Genomic DNA, 20,090 nt, shown 5'->3' on the forward strand with positions numbered 1-20,090 from the left:
GTACCGGGCCCGGTCAGAACCTAATTGATGTGTTCAATTTAGTTCTATGTCGAAACAAATCAGAGATCGAGAAACAAATGCTGGACAATAAGTAAGACCATGTTCCATGTGTTTGTCCGGCTGATATCATGAGAACAGAGGATTATATGATCACTTATCTTAAATGGCGTATCATCATCATCTCAGTTCCGAGAGACTTTGAAAGAGCTACGATTGCTAGTCGGATTTTGAAGTCATATTCGCAAATATAGTTATTAGACTTATCCAAGTGGGAGACTGTTGGATATAGTGTCTAAGTCCATAACTTTATTTGGTATGTACTTGACCCGACCCGGCATGGTCCATTTGGGTTGCATGGCATTGCAATACTTGGATAGACTAAATGAGAGAATAAGGAACTTATGATTATTAATATATTATAAGTTCTAATATATTAATAATAGTATTATTTAATTAGTATTGATCAAGTATTAATCTAGGATTAATTTGGTGATCAAAGTGAGACTAATTAAATATATAGGGTTGATTATGACAATCATCAATTCTTTTATGGTGGATTTATGATCCATGGTTTATGGGTTTGGTTATAACCATATGGAGCTCCATGGATAGTCCATGGGAGTTACAAATCCATGGGTCATGGGAAATCAAGAGTCATGACAATTAAGGGGGAGATAGCACGATCTTCTTAGCGGAGAGTGGGTTGGTGATTACCCTAGGGCAAGCCTAGGATGAGATTAGCATGAGATCAACAGTAGTAGTAGAAGGGACTTGGTGAAGTCGAGGTAGTTCTTGAGGGAAGTACGGATAGATGTGGAAGGTAGTATGGACCCGTACTACTAAAAGCAGAGGATCCGTACTCGAATCAAGGAAGGATGAGATGAACCCAGGAAATGTGTAGTATGTGAGATCTCTCGAGATATGATGAGTATAATGATGTTTGTTATGGTGTATTTCAGAATGGTGACACTACGCACTAGGCCAGTCAGCACTGCAGGCACTGGGGAGGGATCAGGCTCGGGCTCTGGAGTCGGGCAGCTTGACGAGCAGATGAGAGAGTTCATCTCGTCTGAGATTACACGCAACATTCTAGACTAGACTCATGTGATCTTTGGATCGGTCAAGGAGGGCATCTTAGAGATACTTGATGAGAGGTTGGGTGCATTCCGCACCGAGATGGTGGCCATGCTAGGGGCGCGCACATTGACGTTCAGGGGGTTCAGGGCTTGTGGAGCTCCCGATTACCATGGGTCTCGGTGTTGGATATAGTGTCTAAGTCCATAACTTTATTTGGTATGTACTTGACCCGACCCGACATGGTCCATTTGGGTTGCATGGCATTGCAATACTTGGATAGACTAAATGAGAGAATAAGGCACTTATGATTATTAATATATTATAAGTTCTAATATATTAATGATAGTATTATTTAATTAGTATTGATCAAGTATTAATCTAGGATTAATTTGGTGATCAAAGTGAGACTAATTAAATATATAGGGTTGATTATGACAATCATCAATTCTTTTATGGTGGATTAATGATCCATGGTTTATGGGTTTGGTTATAACCATATGAAGCTCCATGGATAGTCCATGGGAGTTACAAACCCATGGGTCATGAGAAATCAAGAGTCATGCCAATTAAGGGCATTCATGTGTAAACCCTAATTGTGACAACACTATAAAAGGAACCCTATGGCTAGCAAAATAAGGAGCTAGTAGACCTAGTGTTACTAGAGAGGGCATAACCGATTTTGAGGCCAAGTGACATTCTCTCAAGTTATTCCAAGTCTTGTGGTGTTGTGTGAAGCATTTGAGGCACAACATTTGGGGTGCTAGGCTCACAAAGTCTTGAAGGAATCCAAGCAACAACAAGGTATGTATTTCTACTAGTTTCTATGTTTTATGTAATCCCCATGCCATGCTAGTTAGGAAATAACCTTGAAAAAGAAATTTGCATGTATATAGTGAAAACATAGATTCAAGGTTATTAGGGTTGCATGTACACTTAGGAAGTGTTAGAATGCTCAAAACCCATCACTCGGGACCCCATTGCGAGTACCAGATGGTTCGCAGATGTCGCCAACACATTCAGCACCAGCAGATGTCCCGAGGGGGACAAGGTTAGACTTGTGTCCTGTCTTCTGAAGGACAGGGTACGTGACTAATGGGAGGAGGTCGGACGAGCCATCAGGGATGATGCGGTTTTGGAAATGATGACCTGGAGTGATTTTTCGGCCAGGTTCAGGGTCGAGTTTTACACCTGTGATTGAGGTGCAACAGCTAGCTAGGGAGTTCCAGGATCTTGAGAAAATGACAGAGATTGTGGCGGAGAGGCCCCTTCTTGTTCCGCAGTATGTGGCAGACGAGGAGATGAAAAAGGCCCGATATCATGAGATGTTGCGGAGTGATATTCGCTAGTTTGTGAGCCTCTCCAGCTGCAAGACGCTGAAGGACATGATTGCTAGGGATCGAGAGAGAGAGTGTTGGATTTGGAGATGGAGAGGAAAAGGAAACCAGATGGGGTTCAGATAGACAGTTCGGGCATGAAGCCCAAGGTATCAGATCACAGATCGAGGAGCCAACAGTGTCGCAGCCGGTGTGGCAAATGCGGCAAGATGCACGAGGGGGCGTACAGGGAGGGGAGTTCGGGCTGCTTCAAGTGCGGCTAAACTGGTCACATGAGCAGGGGTTGTACAACTACCACCACCACCATAACAATTTTAGATTTGATTTGCTTTCAGTGCAATCAGAGGGGCCACAAGAAGGGCCAGTGTCTGATTCTAGCAGCAGCAGGACAGGGGGCGGCACCCGCTCCTGCCACGTTGAGGATTACAGATGGCCGTCAGGGCCGAGCAGAGGCGCCTACGCCGAGGAGCATGGCATTTCAGCTTACTGCAGAGGAGGCACGTGCGGCTCCTGATGTTGTGACGGGTATGTATTCTCCCCTTGTCTCTTTATTTGCATTGATTATTGCTTACATTTATGTGTTTGTTATCAGATCGTTCTTAGTGAACGATATATCTGCCCTGGTATTGTTTGATTCAGGGGAAACCCGATCTTTTGTGTCGCTCGTTCTCAGCAAGCGATTTGTAGGAGCTCCTGGGGAGCTGGATTGCCCACTTGATGTGGAGATAGCAGATGACAGAACCGTTAGAGTTGCGAGGGTTCATAGGGATTGTACGCTACAGTTATTCAATGAGCAATTTTCACTGGATCTGGTTCCTATTCCCCTGCGAGGGGATAAGGTTATAGTGGGTATGGATTGGTTGAGCCCTAATGGGGCAGTGACCGACTGTGAGCAACAGCTAGTGAGGGTTCAGACTCCTAGTGGGGGAGGGTTAGTGATCCAGGGTGAGAGGCCACAACGTGGACCAGTTTTATGTTCAGTAGCGAGGGCGAGACGTTACTTTTAGCAGGGTTGCGCAGGTTATGTCGCTTATGTTATGGATACCCGAGATAAGGGTAAGGCGACAGTGGATGATATACTGGTTGTGCGAGAGTACCCGAATGTATTCCCGGAGGATTTGCCTGGGATACCTCCGGAGAGACATGTCGAGTTCAGGATTGACATAGTCCCATGTGCAGCCCCGATAGCCAAGGCACCATATTGGTTGGCTCCTCCCGAGATACAGGAGTTGTCTACGTAGCTGCAAGAGCTGCTAGACAATGGATTTATCAAGCCGAGTAGTTCTCCATGGGGAGCCCCGATCCGGTTTGTGAAGAAGAAGGATGGGTCACATCGGATGTACATAGAATACCGGGAGCTGAATAAGGTAATGGTGAAGAACCACTATCCACTCCGAGGATTGATGATTTGTTTGACCAGCTTCAGGGTGCATCTTGGTTTTCCAAGATTGATCTACGATCGGGTTATCACCACATGTGAGCCAGGGACGAGGATGTGCAGAAGATAGCTTTTAGGACTCGCTATGGTCACTATGAGTTTGTAGTGATGCCGTTTGGGCTCACCAATGCTCCAGCCGCGTTCATGGACCTCATGAACCGCATGTGCAGACCGATGTTGGATCGGTCTGTAATTGTTTTCATTGATGACATCTTGGTTTACTCCAAGACTTAGAAGCATCATGAGGAGCACCTGAGGGAGGTGCTGGAGACACTGAGGAGGGAGAGACTTTTCGCAAAGTTCTCCAAGTCTGAGTTCTGGTTAGACGAGGTGCAGTTTCTGGGGCACCTTGTCATCCAGAAGGGTGTTCTGGTCGATCCGGGCAAGATAGAGGCCGTGATGTAGTGGGAGGTTCCGAGGTCTCCAACTGAGATTCCGAGTTTTCTTGGTCTAGCGGGTTATTACAGGAGATTCATCCAGTATTTCTCCAAGATTGATGTTCCTTTGAACCGACTGACTAAGAAGTCGGTGACATTCCGCGGGGGGCCTGAGCAACAGGCAGCCTTCGAGACCCTCAGACAGCGGTTGTGTGAGGCACCGATCTTGACTTTTCTGGAGGGCGTCGATGATTTCATGGTTTAGTGTGATGCTTCGATTATGGGCATGGGCGCAGTATTGATGCAGCGAGGTCACGTGATAGCTTACGCTTCAAGGCAGTTGAAGCCTCACGAGGCTAATTATCCGACGTATGATTTGGAGCCGAGGGTTGTGGTGTTCACCCTCAATATTTGGCGATATTACCTCTATGGGGTCCGTTGTACCATTTACACGGACCACAAGAGTTTGAGGTACCTCATGGATCAGCCGAATCTGAACATGAGACAACGTTGGTGGTTAGATGTGGTGAAGGACTACGATTGCGAGATCCTTTACCACCCGGGTAAGTTCAATATGGTGACCGACGCCTAGAGCCGCAAGGCAGTAGTGGCCCTGATTCGAGACATCTGTCTGAGGATGACAATGATTACTCCATTGTTGGAGCAGATCAGAGAAGACTGCTCAGATTCGACAAAAGAACTATGCCGACAAGCGACATTCAGACTTGGAGTTTCAGGTGGGCGATATGGTCCTCTTGAAGGTGTCACCTTCGAAAGGTGTCATCCGATTCCGGAAGCGAGGCAAGCTGGGCCTCAAGTATATTGGTCCTTTCAGGGTTATAGCCCGGGTGGGCAAGGTGGCGTATCGATTGGATCTTCCAGCAGAGCTCAGCCATATCCACATCAGTTTTCATGTTTCTCAGTTACGGAAGTGCCTAGTGGATGATTCAACGATTGTGCCCTTAGAGGATATTCAGGTTGACGACATCCTGAACTACATTGAGAGGCTGGTAGCGATTCTGGATCGCAAGACGAAAACCTTGAGAACAAGGTTGTTCAGCTAGTGAAGGTGCAGTGGCATCACCGCAAGGATTCAGAGTGGACCTAGTAGCCCGAGGAAGACAACTGCTTATATACGTTTACTAAAAGACTGACTGATGAGGGAGCACTACCCGGATTTGTTCCCGGATGCAGCGGACTTCAAGGAAGAAGTATGATTCAAGTGGGGGGAGAATTGTAACGACCGTCACTTGAGGTAATAATTATTAAATATTTCTTAATTAATTGTTGGGCTAAGTGTGATTATAAGGACTAATTGAGTGGACCTTTAGTAAGTGGGCCGAAGACTTGGGCCGCCCAAAAGACGTACGCTGGGCGTAGCCTTGGTGTACGCGGGGCGTAGAGAAGCATTGGATGCGGGGGACGCATGCACGTACGCACAACGTATGTGAGCAGATTCCAAAACCCTAATTTTTAGGGTTTAAGCCATATAAATACAACATTATGACTCAAACCCTAGCCTCCTTACCAGCCCCTCACTCTCAGAAACCTTAGATAGCCTCCCTTTCTATTTCTTGTGTGTGTTTTGGCCTTGTGAAGCTTGTTTTGTAACACTCTAAACCAGGTATTTCCTTTGAAGCCCTTGAAAATTTAAAATGTTGCATAAGAAGTGCCTTAAGTACGCTAGGCGTACTCATGGGTACGCATAGCGTACTATGTATTAATGATCGCGAAAAGGCAGCACGTACGCTGGGCGTACGAAAAGTACGTTGGGCGTACGTGACGGATGTCCAAAACCTAATTTCCAGAATTGAGCCCTATATAAGCATCCTTTTCTCAACTGAGCCTCACCCTAATCAGCCTCTTTCACCTTCGAACGTCCCTAAAAACCCTAGAATCATTTGTGAGTGTGTTTTGAGCTTAAGGAGTGCATTTGTGACCATTTTAGTGTCCATTCAAGAAGGAGGAGTTGCTAAAGTAAGATTGGAGTGGCTTTGGGCTTCAAGAATCAGCATCTAGTTCACCTTGAGGAGCTTCTGAAGGTATAAAGCTCTTAACTTGCCTTATTATTATTTAGATCTAGTTAGGGTTTTCTTTATGGTCCCTTTTGTTGGTTTTGGACCTCCTCTTCAGAGTTGAGCAACTCCAGAGGCTGAAATGGTTAGATCTGAGCCTTGTGAGCATTCTAGATGCATAAAGGTGCTAGCTTGGGGAGTATCTAGACTCCATGTAAGAGTTTGGAGTCTTATATGAAGTCCTAATGTGAAGAATGAAGTTTTTAAGTCCCATAGAACATACAAGGGCATAAAGTTGCCAACTTTATGCTTTAGGATGTCTTAATGAGCTCAGATTTGGTTTTGGACGTAAGAACATCGAGTATTAAGCACTTAATGGAAGGAAGTGCTTAATCTTTTTGTACGCTGGGCGTAAGTTAGTGTACGCCGCGCGTACTACTCAAGGACTCAGTACGCTGCGCGTACCAGGGTGGTACACCAAGCGTACGCACAGTAGTCGGACTTGGATTTGTTTTGGGCCTTTGAGCCTTTGGGCCTTAATTAGTCATTGGGCTTGGTCACGTTTTGGGGTTAGTGGGATAATTTATCTTTTTTGGGCCATGGATGTTATGGTTGGGCTTTATTGGGCCATGAGGCCCATTAATGATTTTAGATATGGACTTTGGGCCCATTAACTAAGGAAGACTTTTGAGCCATTGCGGAGGGACTTAGGGATTTGGGTTCTCCACTTAAATGGGGTTTGATCCTAACATTAAATAATGCTATAATTGTTTAGTGTGGGTGGTTACGGACTGTTAGGTGAGCAGCTTTCAGATTCTTCGGACAAATGTGAGTCTCCTCACCATACCAATGGGTCTAAGGCACCAAGGCCAGCCCATTTTATGATATGTAGTATCCTAGCTGAGATTGTATTGTGTGATATGTTAGTTGGTATGAGCTAGGAAGTATGCTAGTGGTATATGTGGTTTGTTTGTATGGAAGACCATGGGAGAGCCCATGACACTTGGATGTGAGACCATGTGGAGAGCCCATGGCTTTCCTATCAAAGACCATGGGAGAGCCCATGACACTTAGGTGTAAGACAATGTGGGGAGCCCATGACATCCTGGAGTAAGACCCTGGGGACGAGCCCACAACATCCCTATTTGTTGTATGCATGGCTTATGTGATATGTGTAGCTGTTATAGCTAGTACGATATGTTGTATGTGGTTTGTGAGTGGGTATGCTCTGGGGAACTCACTAAGCATTAGCTTACAATTTGTGGATTTGTTTCAGGTAGATCTAAGCCCAAGGGCAAGGGCAAGGCATGCTGGCGCGGCGTGCACTCTCACTTGGGAATTTTATGGGACACTCTGATATTTTGAAATAAATGTTGTATTTGACATGGTTTTGAAAAAAATGTAACTGGTTTTTATGGATTATGAAAATGTGTTTGGATATTTAAAAATGAAAAAAAAAAGTTTTGAAAATTGGGTCGTTACATGTTTGGAGATTTTGGGACTCATTGGAGGTATAAAGCTTTCAACTTTCTGTTTGAATGCTTAGATCTAATGTAGTGTTGTTTTGGAGTCTTTTTAGTTCCAAGAATGGACCTTTATTGTCATACCCCAAAACCAAGAACGGCGGAAACGTTTGGGGGTGGAGGACGTTATGTTCAGTATCACAACAATGCAAAGTAGTAAACAAGCAACAACATCATCCATTGCATTAATAATATAATTTCATACAAGTGTGTTCTGTCAAGTTATATAGACACCAAAAATATACATCAAAATAAAAGATGAGTCTTGAACGAGCTCCATCTTCTCAAAACCTGGCACCGGTACCTGTCTACTAGTGACCTCAGAATACAAGTTATTTTGAAAGAGTTTATCAGCTTTAAAGCTGATGAGATCATAAGTATATTAATGTCTGTATTTGCATGAAAGTGTTTGTAAGTTTGTAATTGTATAAGTTTGTAATTGTTTGAACTCCCCTAGAAAACCCTATGTTTCCTACTAAAAGTAGCCTTCTACCAAGGCATCTAGTATCTGTGTGTGTGTCTCTTGTAAGAGTGTGTATTTTCCCAAATCCGACTATCATTAACCAAAAATATAGTTTTTACATTATTGTTTATTGTGTGAAGATCACAAAGTAAATGTAATGGGAAAATGAAATAGTACTGTAGTGTTGTATTAAGTAACTACTGCTGTACTAACTACCTTAAACCAATTGTTATTTAAAGTACCATGTGATCGGCCTGTATCCTGCTACCGACTCATAGAAAAACGACGATGTAAGACGTCGTAAGAAATGACATTTGACACCCGTAGACTTGCAAGTCCCACTGTAGCGAGCAACAAGGTGTAGGATAGTCAATCCAGTATAGATCTATACACAAACTCATACGCTCCCCAATTAAGGAGATTCTGGATACAAAACGGTCATGACAGGTAGTGCCATGCCCCGTTACGTGGCTCACATAACTGTAGTAATGTTCTAGTATATGTATGTGCTAGCTGTATTGTGTGTTCTCCCCCTGTCTAGCATGTATGTATGTTCTCTCTGTATTGTATTGTTTGTTTCTCATCATAGTATTCTATTGTTTGTTTCTCATCATAGTATCTTATTGTTTGTATGTTATTGACTCATGTATGAACTGACTGATTGTATGTTTCACTGTTCTAGTAATAGTATTAGTATCTCTCTAAACTATACCTTATATAGTTTACTAGTAATGTTGTTTGAATGTATGAACACCTTTGTATACCTTTGCTATCCAAAGGTATTGAACTGAATGAAATAAGGAACTTTTATATCTATATACATATACATAATATATAACTAGGATTCAAACGACCTTCGGACAAATAACCTGAATACCCTAAGTCCACAACCAAACAAGGAACAGGAAGTAAGGTGAGCTATCAGTCCTAAGTCCTTTCAATCCTACTTATATAACTATATCTATATAGATACACAGAATATAAGTTAAAAGAGTTTAATATAAGTATTTGATATGAAAAAGAGTTTGTAAAACAGTTTGAAGTAAAACAGTTTGGTAATACAGTTTGAAAAGTAAGAAATCCACTTGTTTAGTAGTTATTAATCACATGTGATTGATATAATAACTATAATAGTTCAACTTGTATTCCCCCCCATAAAAGCATTTAAAAACATTTAAAAGGTTAATTAAGGGGTATGAACTCACCTGTAGTGAGTGGTTTGGATGAACGGATTGATATAGGATGCTAAGTGTCAAGTGAAGACTTGAACACACACAAGGATCCTAGTTAACATATAATAACACATATATGTATCCAATTAGTCATAAAACAACTAATTAACCATTTTAAGACATCCTAAGACATGTAAAACACTTGATTTAAGTGCTATAAGTGCTAAGGATTGCATCTAAGGGTGGTAGGACCTTGCTATTGAGTTTGGGGTCCAAGGGTAAACTCTTTTGGAGTTTACGGTTTTGTGACCAACTCTCATTGAGTTTACGGTTTTGGGACCAACTCCATTGGAGTTTACGGTCGTAAACCCATGAGTTTACGACCGTAAACTCATGGTACTTTTACCATTTTGTGTTTTGAAGCTTTAAAGGTCATAAGAAGCATTCCTACTTCATGTTTAAGCCTTAGGAAGTGTTTAGGGCACCATTTCACTCCTTTGTGGAGTTTACGGTCCTTGGACCATTTCTCCTTGGGTTTACGACCGTAAACCCAAATGGTTTATGGTCTTTTTGATGTTTTAAGTCCTAAGCATATCAAGGATTGTATCTAGACTAGTTTCCAAGGCTTGGTAAGGGACTAGGGCACACTTTGGCCCCTTTATTAGGGTTTACGGTCCAAGAACATCTTGGACCGTAAACACCTTTGATCCTGTGTTTCCTTATGTTTTATAGATGTTTAGGAAGTGTAACAAGTCTTATAACACACTAGGGTAAGAGTACTTACTATGTAGAAGCTTGAAAAGGTGCTAAAAGTCGAAGAACACTAGTGTGTGTTCTTGGTGAAACTAAGAACACTTGAAGATCTACACAAACGGAATGATTTCACGGATGGAATCACGTAAGATCACTAGATTAAGTAAGATATCAACTTTTTAGGGCAAGAAACACTTACATAGTTGAAGATCAAGAAGAAAAGTCGAATGCTACTTGAGAGGATTTGAGTTTTGGATCTTGAAATGTGAAAAAGTGATTAAAATGGCTAAGTGCCATATTTATACCCTTGGGGTTTACGGCCGTAAACACCTTGTTTAGGCCATAAACTCCAAACTCTTGGAGTTTTGGGACATTATTGTTGCACAATAAACCCTAGGGCATCCTCTCTCCTGTTATCTCCTAAAGTACTAGGCTTTAGAACACTCAAACTGACTCTACACAGCTCAAAATTTAGTAGAAACTGTTCTAACTTCTATTGAAGTGAATTGTTGTACATAATAGAAATTTCGGGTTGTCACATCATCCCCCCGTTAGAAGGAATTTCGTCTCGAAATTAGAGTTTAAGCAAATAAGTAGTTACAAATAACTAAGTAAAAAGACGAGGATATTTCAGTTTCATCTGATCCTCTCGTTCCCAAGTGAATTCAGGTCCTCGCTTGGCGTTCCAGCGAACCTTCACTATCGGGATACGATTTTGTTTCGTTTGCTTGACCTCCTGGTCCATGATCTCTACTGGTTCTTCCACGAAGTTGAGGCTCTCGTTGATCTTGATCTCGTCGAGTGGGATTACAAGAGTCTCGTCGGACAGACACTTTTTCAAGTTCGAGACGTGGAAAGTAGAATGTACGTTACTGAGTTCGCGCGGTAAGTTAAGTTTGTAAGCTACAAGGCCGATTTTGGTAAGAATCTCGAAAGGCCCTATGTACCTTGGATTTAGCTTCCCACGCTTTCCGAAGCGTATCAAGCCCTTCCAGGGTGAGACCTTCAATAGAACACGGTCGCCCACCTGGAATTCCAACTGTTTCCTTCACTTATCAGCGTAGCTTTTCTGTCGGTCTCTAGAGGCTTTCAATCGTTCACGAATTTGAACGATCTTCTCTGTCGTTTCCCGTATGATCTCCGGACCCGTGAGAGTGCTTTCAGGAACTCGTCCTTTAGCTAACTGGGTATCACCCACCTCAGCCCAGCATAGAGGGGATCTGCACTTTCGGCCATAGAGGGCCTCGAATGGAGCAGCCTTTATGCTCGTGTGATAACTGTTGTTGTAGGAAAATTCGACAAGGGGTAAATGAGTATCCCATGCTTTCCCAAAGTCGATCACACAGGCTCGCAACATATCTTCCAAGGTTTGGATAGTCCTCTCACTTTGTCTGTCGGTCTGTGGATGGTAGGCTGTACTCATGTCCAACCTAGTTCCTAGGGAGCTTTGTAGCGACTGCCAGAACCTCGAAGTGAATCTACTATCTCTGTCCGAGATAATGGATATGGGAACACCGTGCAGTCGTACAATCTCCCTAATGTAAGTTCTTGTAAGCTTCTCCATCTTGTCTGTTTCCTTGATAGACAGGAAGTGTGCGGACTTGGTCAATCTGTCGACGATGACCCATATGGTATCAAGTCCACCCGTTGTCTTGGGCAACTTGGTTACGAAGTCCATAGTGATCCGCTCCCACTTCCATTCCGGTATCACAGGCTGTTGTAGTAGACCTGAGGGTTTCTGGTATTCGACCTTGACCTTGGCGCAAGTAAGGCATTTACTCACGAAGGTAGCAATCTCTGCTTCATGTTAGGCCACCAGTATAGCTTTTTAAGATCCAGATACATCTTATCTAAACCTGGGTGGACGAAATAACGAGAGTTGTGCGCCTCGTTCATGACCAAGTCTCTGAAACCACCGAGTTTCGGGGTCCAGATCCGATCCATGAAATAATAAGCTCCTCCACCCTTGACCTCCAAGTTCTTATCCATCCCTCTCAGGGATTCACCAGCCACATTTTCAGGATTCAAAGCGTCGAGCTGAGCCTCCTTAATTTGCGTGGACAAGTGTGAATGGATAGTCATAGTCAATGATTTGACTCTACGACCAGAATATTCTTTCCGACTTAGGGCGTCAGCTACTACGTTGGCTTTACCCGGATGATAACGAATTTCACATTCGTAATCATGTTGGATATAGTGTCTAAGTCCATAACTTTATTTGGTATGTACTTGACCCGACCCGGCATGGTCCATTTGGGTTGCATGGCATTGCAATACTTGGATAGACTAAATGAGAGAATAAGGCACTTATGATTATTAATATATTATAAGTTCTAATATATTAATAATAGTATTATTTAATTAGTATTGATCAAGTATTAATCTAGGATTAATTTGGTGATCAAAGTGAGACTAATTAAATATATAGGGTTGATTATGACAATCATCAATTCTTTTATGGTGGATTAATGATCCATGGTTTATGGGTTATGGATGTAACCAAATGGAGCTCCATGGATAGTCCATAGGAGTTACAAATCCATGGGTCATGGGAAATCAAGAGTCATGACAATTAAGGGCATTCATGTGTAAACCCTAATTGTAACAACACTATAAAAGGAACCCTATGGCTAGCAAAATGGTGACCTAGTAGTGCTAGTGGACCTAGTGTTACTAGAGAGGGCATAACCAATTTTGAGTGCTAGAAGTATTCTCTCAAGTTATTCCAAGTCTTGTGGTGTTGTGTGAAGCATTTGAGGCACAACATTTGGGGTGCTAGGCTCACAAAGTCTTGAAGGAATCCAAGCAACAACAAGGTATGTATTTCTACTAGTTTTATGTTTTATGTAATCCCCATGCCATGCTAGTTAGGAAATAACCTTGAAAAAGAAATTTGCATGTATATAGAGAAAACATAGATTCAAGGTTATTAGGGTTGCATGTACACTTAGGAAGTGTTAGAATGCTCAAAACCCATCAAATCACTGAGTAGTTCGACCCACCGTCGTTGTCTCATGTTGAGCTCCTTCTGGTCGAATATGTGTTGTAGGCTTTTGTGGTCTGTAAAGATAGTGCTTTTTGTTCCATACAGGTAGTGTCTCCAGATCTTCAGAGCAAACACAACTGCTCCTAGTTCAAGGTCGTGGGTAGTGTAGTTGACCTCGTGTGTCTTCAGCTGTCTCGAGGCATAGGCGATGACCTTACCTCGCTGCATCAGAACACATCCGAGTCCTTGATTTGACGCATCGCAATAGACCACGAAGTCTTCTATCCCTTCGGGGAGGGATAGTATTGGCGCGGTGCATAAGGCTCGCTTGAGCGTTTGGAACGCTCTCTCCTGCTTCTCTTCCCAATCAAAGGCCACGCCTTTCTGGGTCAGTGTTGTAAGAGGTTTCGCAATGCGGGAGAAGTTCTGAATGAACCTACGATAGTAGCCAGCGAGGCCTAGAAATTAACGAATTTATGTAGGCGTCTTCGATGCTGACCAGTTCTCAATGGCCTTGATTTTGGAAGGGTCCACGTGTATTCCCTCTTCGCTAACCACATGCCCTAAGAATTCGACTCTTCAGATCCAAAATTCGCATTTTGAGAACTTCGCATAGAGCTTCTCCGAACGCAGTGTTTCTAAGACTTGACGAAGATGTTGACTATGTTCCTCCTTACTACGAGAGTAGATAAGTATGTCATCGATGAAGACGATGAAGAACTGATCCAAGTAAGGACGACACACCCTATTCATTAAATCCATGAATACAGCGGGCACGTTTGTTAATCCGAACGGCATCACTACGAATTCGTAGTGCCCATAACGAGTTCGGAAGGCTGTCTTCGGAACATCCTCCCCTAGCACTCGTAGTTGGTGATATCCGGATCTTAAATCGATTTTTGAAAAGAAGTTCGCCCCTTGAAGTTGGTCAAATAAATCGTCAATACGAGGCAAAGGATAACGATTTTTGACGGTCAGTTTGTTGAGCTCCCTGTAGTCGATGCACATACGAAACGATCCGTCTTTCTTCTTGAAGAACAAGACTGGAGCTCCCCAGGGTGAGAAGCTTGGTCTTACAAAGCCCTTGCTGAGCAGTTCGTTAAGTTGACAGGACAGTTCTTGCATCTCTGCAGGTGCTAGACGATAGGGCGATTTGGCTACGGGAGTAGCCCCTGGAACTAAGTCGATTCTGAACTCGACTTGACGTTGCGGAGGCTATCAGTCCTAAGTCCTTTCAATCCTACTTATATAACTATATCTATATAGATACACAGAATATAAGTTAAAAGAGTTTAATAAAAGTATTTGATATGAAAAAGAGTTTGTAAAACAGTTTGAAGTAAAACAGTTTGGTAATACAGATTGAAAAGTAAGAAATCCACTTGTTTGGTAGTTATTAATCACATGTGATTGATATAATAACTATAATAGTTCAACTTGTATTCCCCCCATAAAAGCATTTAAAAACATTTAAAAGGTTAATTAAGGGGTATGAACTCACCTGTAGTGAGTGGTTTGGATGAACGGATTGATATAGGATGCTAAGTGTCAAGTGAAGACTTGAACACACACAAGGATTCTAGTTAACATATAATAACACATATATGTATCCAATTAGTCATAAAACAACTAATTAACCATTTTAAGACATCCTAAGACATGTAAAACACTTGATTTAAGTGCTATAAGTGCTAAGGATTGCATCTAAGGGTGGTAGGACCTTGCTATTGAGTTTGGGGTCCAAGGGTAAACTCTTTTGGAGTTTATGGTTTTGTGACCAACTCTCATTGAGTTTACGGTTTTGGGACCAACTCCATTGGAGTTTACGGTCGTAAACCCATGAGTTTACGGCCGTAAACTCATGGTACTTTTACCATTTTGTGTTTAAAATCTTTAAAGGTCATAAGAAGCATTCCTACTTCATGTTTAAGCCTTAGGAAGTGTTTAGGGCATCATTTCACTCCTTTGTGGAGTTTACGGTCCTTGGACCATTTCTCCTTGGGTTTACGGCCGTAAACCCAAATGGTTTATGGTCTTTTTGATGTTTTAAGTCCTAAGCACATCAAGGATGGTATCTAGACTAGTTTCCAAGGCTTGGTAAGGGACTAGGGCACACTTTGGCCCCTTTATTAGGGTTTACGGTCCAAGAACATCTAAGATACTAGATGCCTTGGTAAAAGGCTACTTTTAGTTTGATATGTATGGCTCATATGTTATGTATGGTATGTGGTATTTTGGGGAGCTCACTAAGATTTGTGCTTACAGTTTGTGGTTTATGGTTTTAGGTACTTCCGGTTCGAAAGGGAAGGGCCTGACTTGATCGCAGCGCATACACCCGTGTTTTCCACAACTCGTGATTTTGGGAATGTACTCTGATAATTGTTTTATTTGAAAAACTTCTAAATGTTTGAATAAAGAGTAAATGAGTGTTTTGATTATATTAAAAATGAATTTTTTATCCTGTGATTTTCGGGACGTTACAGATATGAGAAACACCATGGTCTCTTTCATGTATAGACGAGCTAAATCTACAACAAGTAGGTGCTTCCATAGAGTTCTTCGTGCGGTTGTAGCATTAGAAAGTTACTACATTCAACAACCTAAAGGTGATGTTGTCCCGAAAGAAATTCAAGAGAAAAAGAGATTTTATCCCTACTTCAAGAATTGTGTAGGGGAAACTGACGGGACACACATTCGTGTAAAAGTACCCAATATGGATACCGCTAGATATCGTGGTATCAAGGGTTACCCTATGATAAATGTCTTAGCCACATGTTCATTTGATTTGAATTTTACGTACATTTTAACCAGGTGGGAGGGTACAGCCTCTGACTCAAGGATAGTGAAAGATGCACTTAAAAGAGACGATAAGCTACTAATTCCTAGGGGTAATTTCTATTAAGTAGTTTAATTGTGTGTGCATTCGTTTATTAGAAAATTAATTACATGTTATTTATAGGACGGTATTGTTTGGTAGACGCCTGTTTGCCTCATACCCTTGAACTAATGACACTATATAGAGGTGTCGGGTATAATTTGAAAGAGTATTATGATCACCCCCAGTGAACGCAAGAGAGTTGTTTAATCTTCGACTTGCTTCTTTACGTAACGCGATTGAACGGGCATTTGGTGTTCTAAAAAGAAGGTTCACAATCGTTAGAAGTAAACAGGAACCTTTTTACTCGTGTGACACACAATCAGACATTTTTTTGGCATGTTGCGTCTTACATAATTTTTTACTCGACGAAGATCGTGACAAAAAACTTGAATATGAAGTCTTACAAGAGGTGTTGGACGAACAACCACAACAAGTGAGACATGATGTTAATAACGGACGTTTGCATAGTAACGAGGCTGAGGAATTGAGGAACGTTATTACAACTCAAATGTGGAATGATTACTTGTTGAAACCAAACAACGAAATAGATATGTCTAATTAGTTTTATAGTAAATCAATAATGTCGATTTTAGTTCATTCTATTATTTTAGTTTAATTTTGTAGTGACATTTGCAATTTATTTATTTGATGGTGTTATTTATATTATGAGCCCTCTTATTCTTATATATATTTGTCCAATTTTTTAACAATGTATGGCTCGTTATACTATCTTTCTATGTACAGAGCAACGATGACCAAAAGGGCAGTTGATGGAAGTGTAGTGAAAAAAGAAAATTTGACATGGACTATTCATATGGATAACGTTCTCGTTGAAGCTCTAATAAAGGAAGATCAAATAGGTAATCAGCTGAATGGTACATTCACTTTGCAAGCTTATGCGAACATGATTGCAGGGATGAGTAAAGAGTTTAATGAGTCTATTACAAAAGATCAACTAAAAAATCGAATGAAAACTTTAAAAGGTAATTTTAGCAAATGGTATGATATGTATCGGGGTACTTCATTGAGTGGGTTCTCCTGGAATTCTCAAACAAAATACATTGAAGCAGAGGAGGAAGTATGGGAACAATTAATTAGTGTACGTGTTGGTTTTACATATGATTTATTGTTTTATATATTTTTTGTACCATTAACTTTACTAATTAATTTTTGGGTTTGTTTATAAACATGCAAACCCTGGTGCAGCTGCATTTAGGACCAAGAAAATTTCAAACTATGATCAGTTGGTGATTGTAACATCCGGATTCCCAAGTATCTTATTTTAAGTATTTATATTGAATTTTAGAGAAGGACTCGGCGAGTAGGCGCTCAGACTTGCCGAGTGGGATCGCGCATTTCTGGTCTGATTTAATGAAGGACTCGATGAGTCGATGCGTGGACTCGGCGAGTCCGTGCTGTTAAGTGAAAACCTAATTCTCGGGGCCTGTGCCCTATTTAAAGGCCTTTATAGCCTCCATTGCGGCCACTTCCCCCCTGAGAAACCCTAGAGAGAGAAAGAGAACGTTTGTGGTGCAAGAGGAAGGCTAATTCACCATTTCTTGTGTGTTTTAGCAAAAGAGAAGTAGTTTCCAACAAGAGGAGGTCAAGGGAGCTGTGGATCCCGGGTTTTCAAGTTCAGATCTACACTATTGAGGTATCAAATCGAACTTCACTTCTGTTTTGGGTTAAGATCTATGATTTAGGGTTTTCTATAAACCTTTTTAGGCTTGAAAGGTTGAGGTTATGGTCCCTTGCTGGGTTAGACCTCAGATCTGGACCCATAGACGTCCAGAGAACCTTTCCCATTCTGCTTTATGCTTGTTCATGGAGGATTGGAGACTAGGTTGCCATTTTTAGAGTTATTTCTCCATTTATGACTTGATGTGGGTTGCATGCACGTAAAGGTTGCACCTTTACGTGACCTTTGAGCACTTTAAGGCCAGATCTATAGTTTAGAGAAGCAGATCTGACCTCAGAAGGTCATTTGAGAGTTGTTATGGGAGCAACTCGCCGAGTCCATAAGTGGACTCGACGAGTCGAGTCGGGGTTGCCCCGCGATTCGTGACAGGTGTAACCCGTCGAGTGGAAGGATGACTCGACGAGCCAAGAGAGGCTGAAAGGATTCAGAGGACCCGCATGGACTCGCCGAGTCGCCCTTGTGCACTCGACGAGTCGGGTCAAAGTTTGACCGTTGACTTTCGTTGACCTTAGGGTTCTGGTCAAGACTGATTCAAGAGAGTTCAGGGAAGGGTAGAATGGCCTTCTACCCAATCTGTAGAGATGAGATCACGAGAGAATATTGATCTGGGATGTTATTTGAATAATAGGAGGAGGCTAAGTCGGGACGTTGAGCACGAAAGTTTATCCGACTTCATTGAGGTGAGTCTTCTCACTATACTGTACCTGGAAGGGTACCTATGTGTGACCGGAAGGTCTTATATGCTATGAGATGTATGAGCTGTATGTTGTTATGTGATATGTATGTGTTATGTACGTTATGTACGATAAGGACCGGAATGTCAAAATGATATGGACCGGAAGGTCAAGATGATATGGACCGGAAGGTCAAGTGGTTACGGACCGGAAGGTCGATACGGGTAGGACCAGAAGGTCTACCGGGATTCGGGACGGAAGTCCCCTGAGACACATGGATCGGAAGATCCTACAGAGTTATGGCCTGGAAAGGCGTATGTGTTGTATGTGGTATCTTGGGGAACTCACTAAGCATTTATGATTACAGTTGTTGTGTTATGTGTTTTAGGTACTAGCGAGGATCGCGGGAAGGCGCCGGCATGATCCGTACACACTGAGAGGATTTATGTATTTGAGGATCTTGGGATTTGTTTATTGAGATAACATGTGTTACATTGGATTACTATGATATTTTATGAATGAGAGTATGTTTTTAAAATGAAAAAATTGCTTTGGAAATTTACGTCGTTACAGTGATGTTATTTTCAGATGATAGAGCATCGGGATCAAAAGCGGAAACAGCCAAAGAAAAAAACGCCCAGTTAAGCAAATCCACAGAAATTAAAATAGAAAAAGTTGTTGATGTGGATAAACTAATGGAAAATAATGAGGTAATTCTAGATAACGAACACAAAGATGATGATGATGGCATTCAAATAGTGTCAGCAACAGATGTTTCACCCGATGAGAGTTCAAAAGCCAAGAAGCTAAAAAGTAAAAAAAGAAAACTAGAAAGAAAACTTCAAGATGAAGATGAAGTAGTAGCTGAACCTGAACCTCACCCTCAACCAAAATCTTTTGAACACAATATTGTGCAAACATTTGAAGAAATTGTTGATGTTATGAGGGAAGGGAACAAATCTCGTGACTATACAGGTGAGGAAATTGAGAAAGAATTAGAGTTGATGGGGTTGGATGTCGATGAATTTGTAGATGCTTTCATATATTTGTTGTGTAATCAAGCCGATGCTAGGACCATTTTTAGTTCTTCAATGAAGATGCGGAAGATCTTTCTAAGAAAGATGATGGATGGATCTAAAAAGTGAGTCATATCTTGAAGTTTTATGGTTTTTTTTTTGTTTTTTATGGTAGTTGCATTGGACTTTATTTGTAAGAGTTGGAATTTTGATTTTCTAGTTTTTCTTTGTTGAATTGAGTTTATTACATTAGTTGATTGTTTGATTAAAAGTTTTTGATTGATTTTGATTCCCACTGTAGTTGATTCATATTTTTTATATGTTCTAAACATGATGTGTAAATAGGGGCATAATTGTAATCTTTTAATTTTCTCTTCTTTTCCCTCCTAACTCGGGAACACATAAACTTAAAATATTCCTTTCATTTCCTTCGAACTCGGGAACATGATATAAATAAATTTCCCTTCCCCTCCCTTTCCTTCTGTCAATATTTTCCTTCCCTTTCTTTTAATGAATTTATAAAAAAACTCGGGAACAAGGCATTAGGGTTTAAACTCTCGGGTTGGGTTATTGACCTAATTTCTAATTAGGGTTTTATTATTTGTGATTTGGTGAGAGGATTTCACAAGTCAGTAGCTCGAGTGTGATTTGATACCTTCAGTATGAGGTGAGTTTCCATTATTGT

This window comes from Lactuca virosa, chromosome 5, assembly GCF_052849685.1.
Source record: "Lactuca virosa cultivar CGN04683 chromosome 5, Lactuca_virosa_CGN04683_v6, whole genome shotgun sequence".
In the NCBI taxonomy this organism is placed as follows: domain Eukaryota; kingdom Viridiplantae; phylum Streptophyta; class Magnoliopsida; order Asterales; family Asteraceae; genus Lactuca; species Lactuca virosa.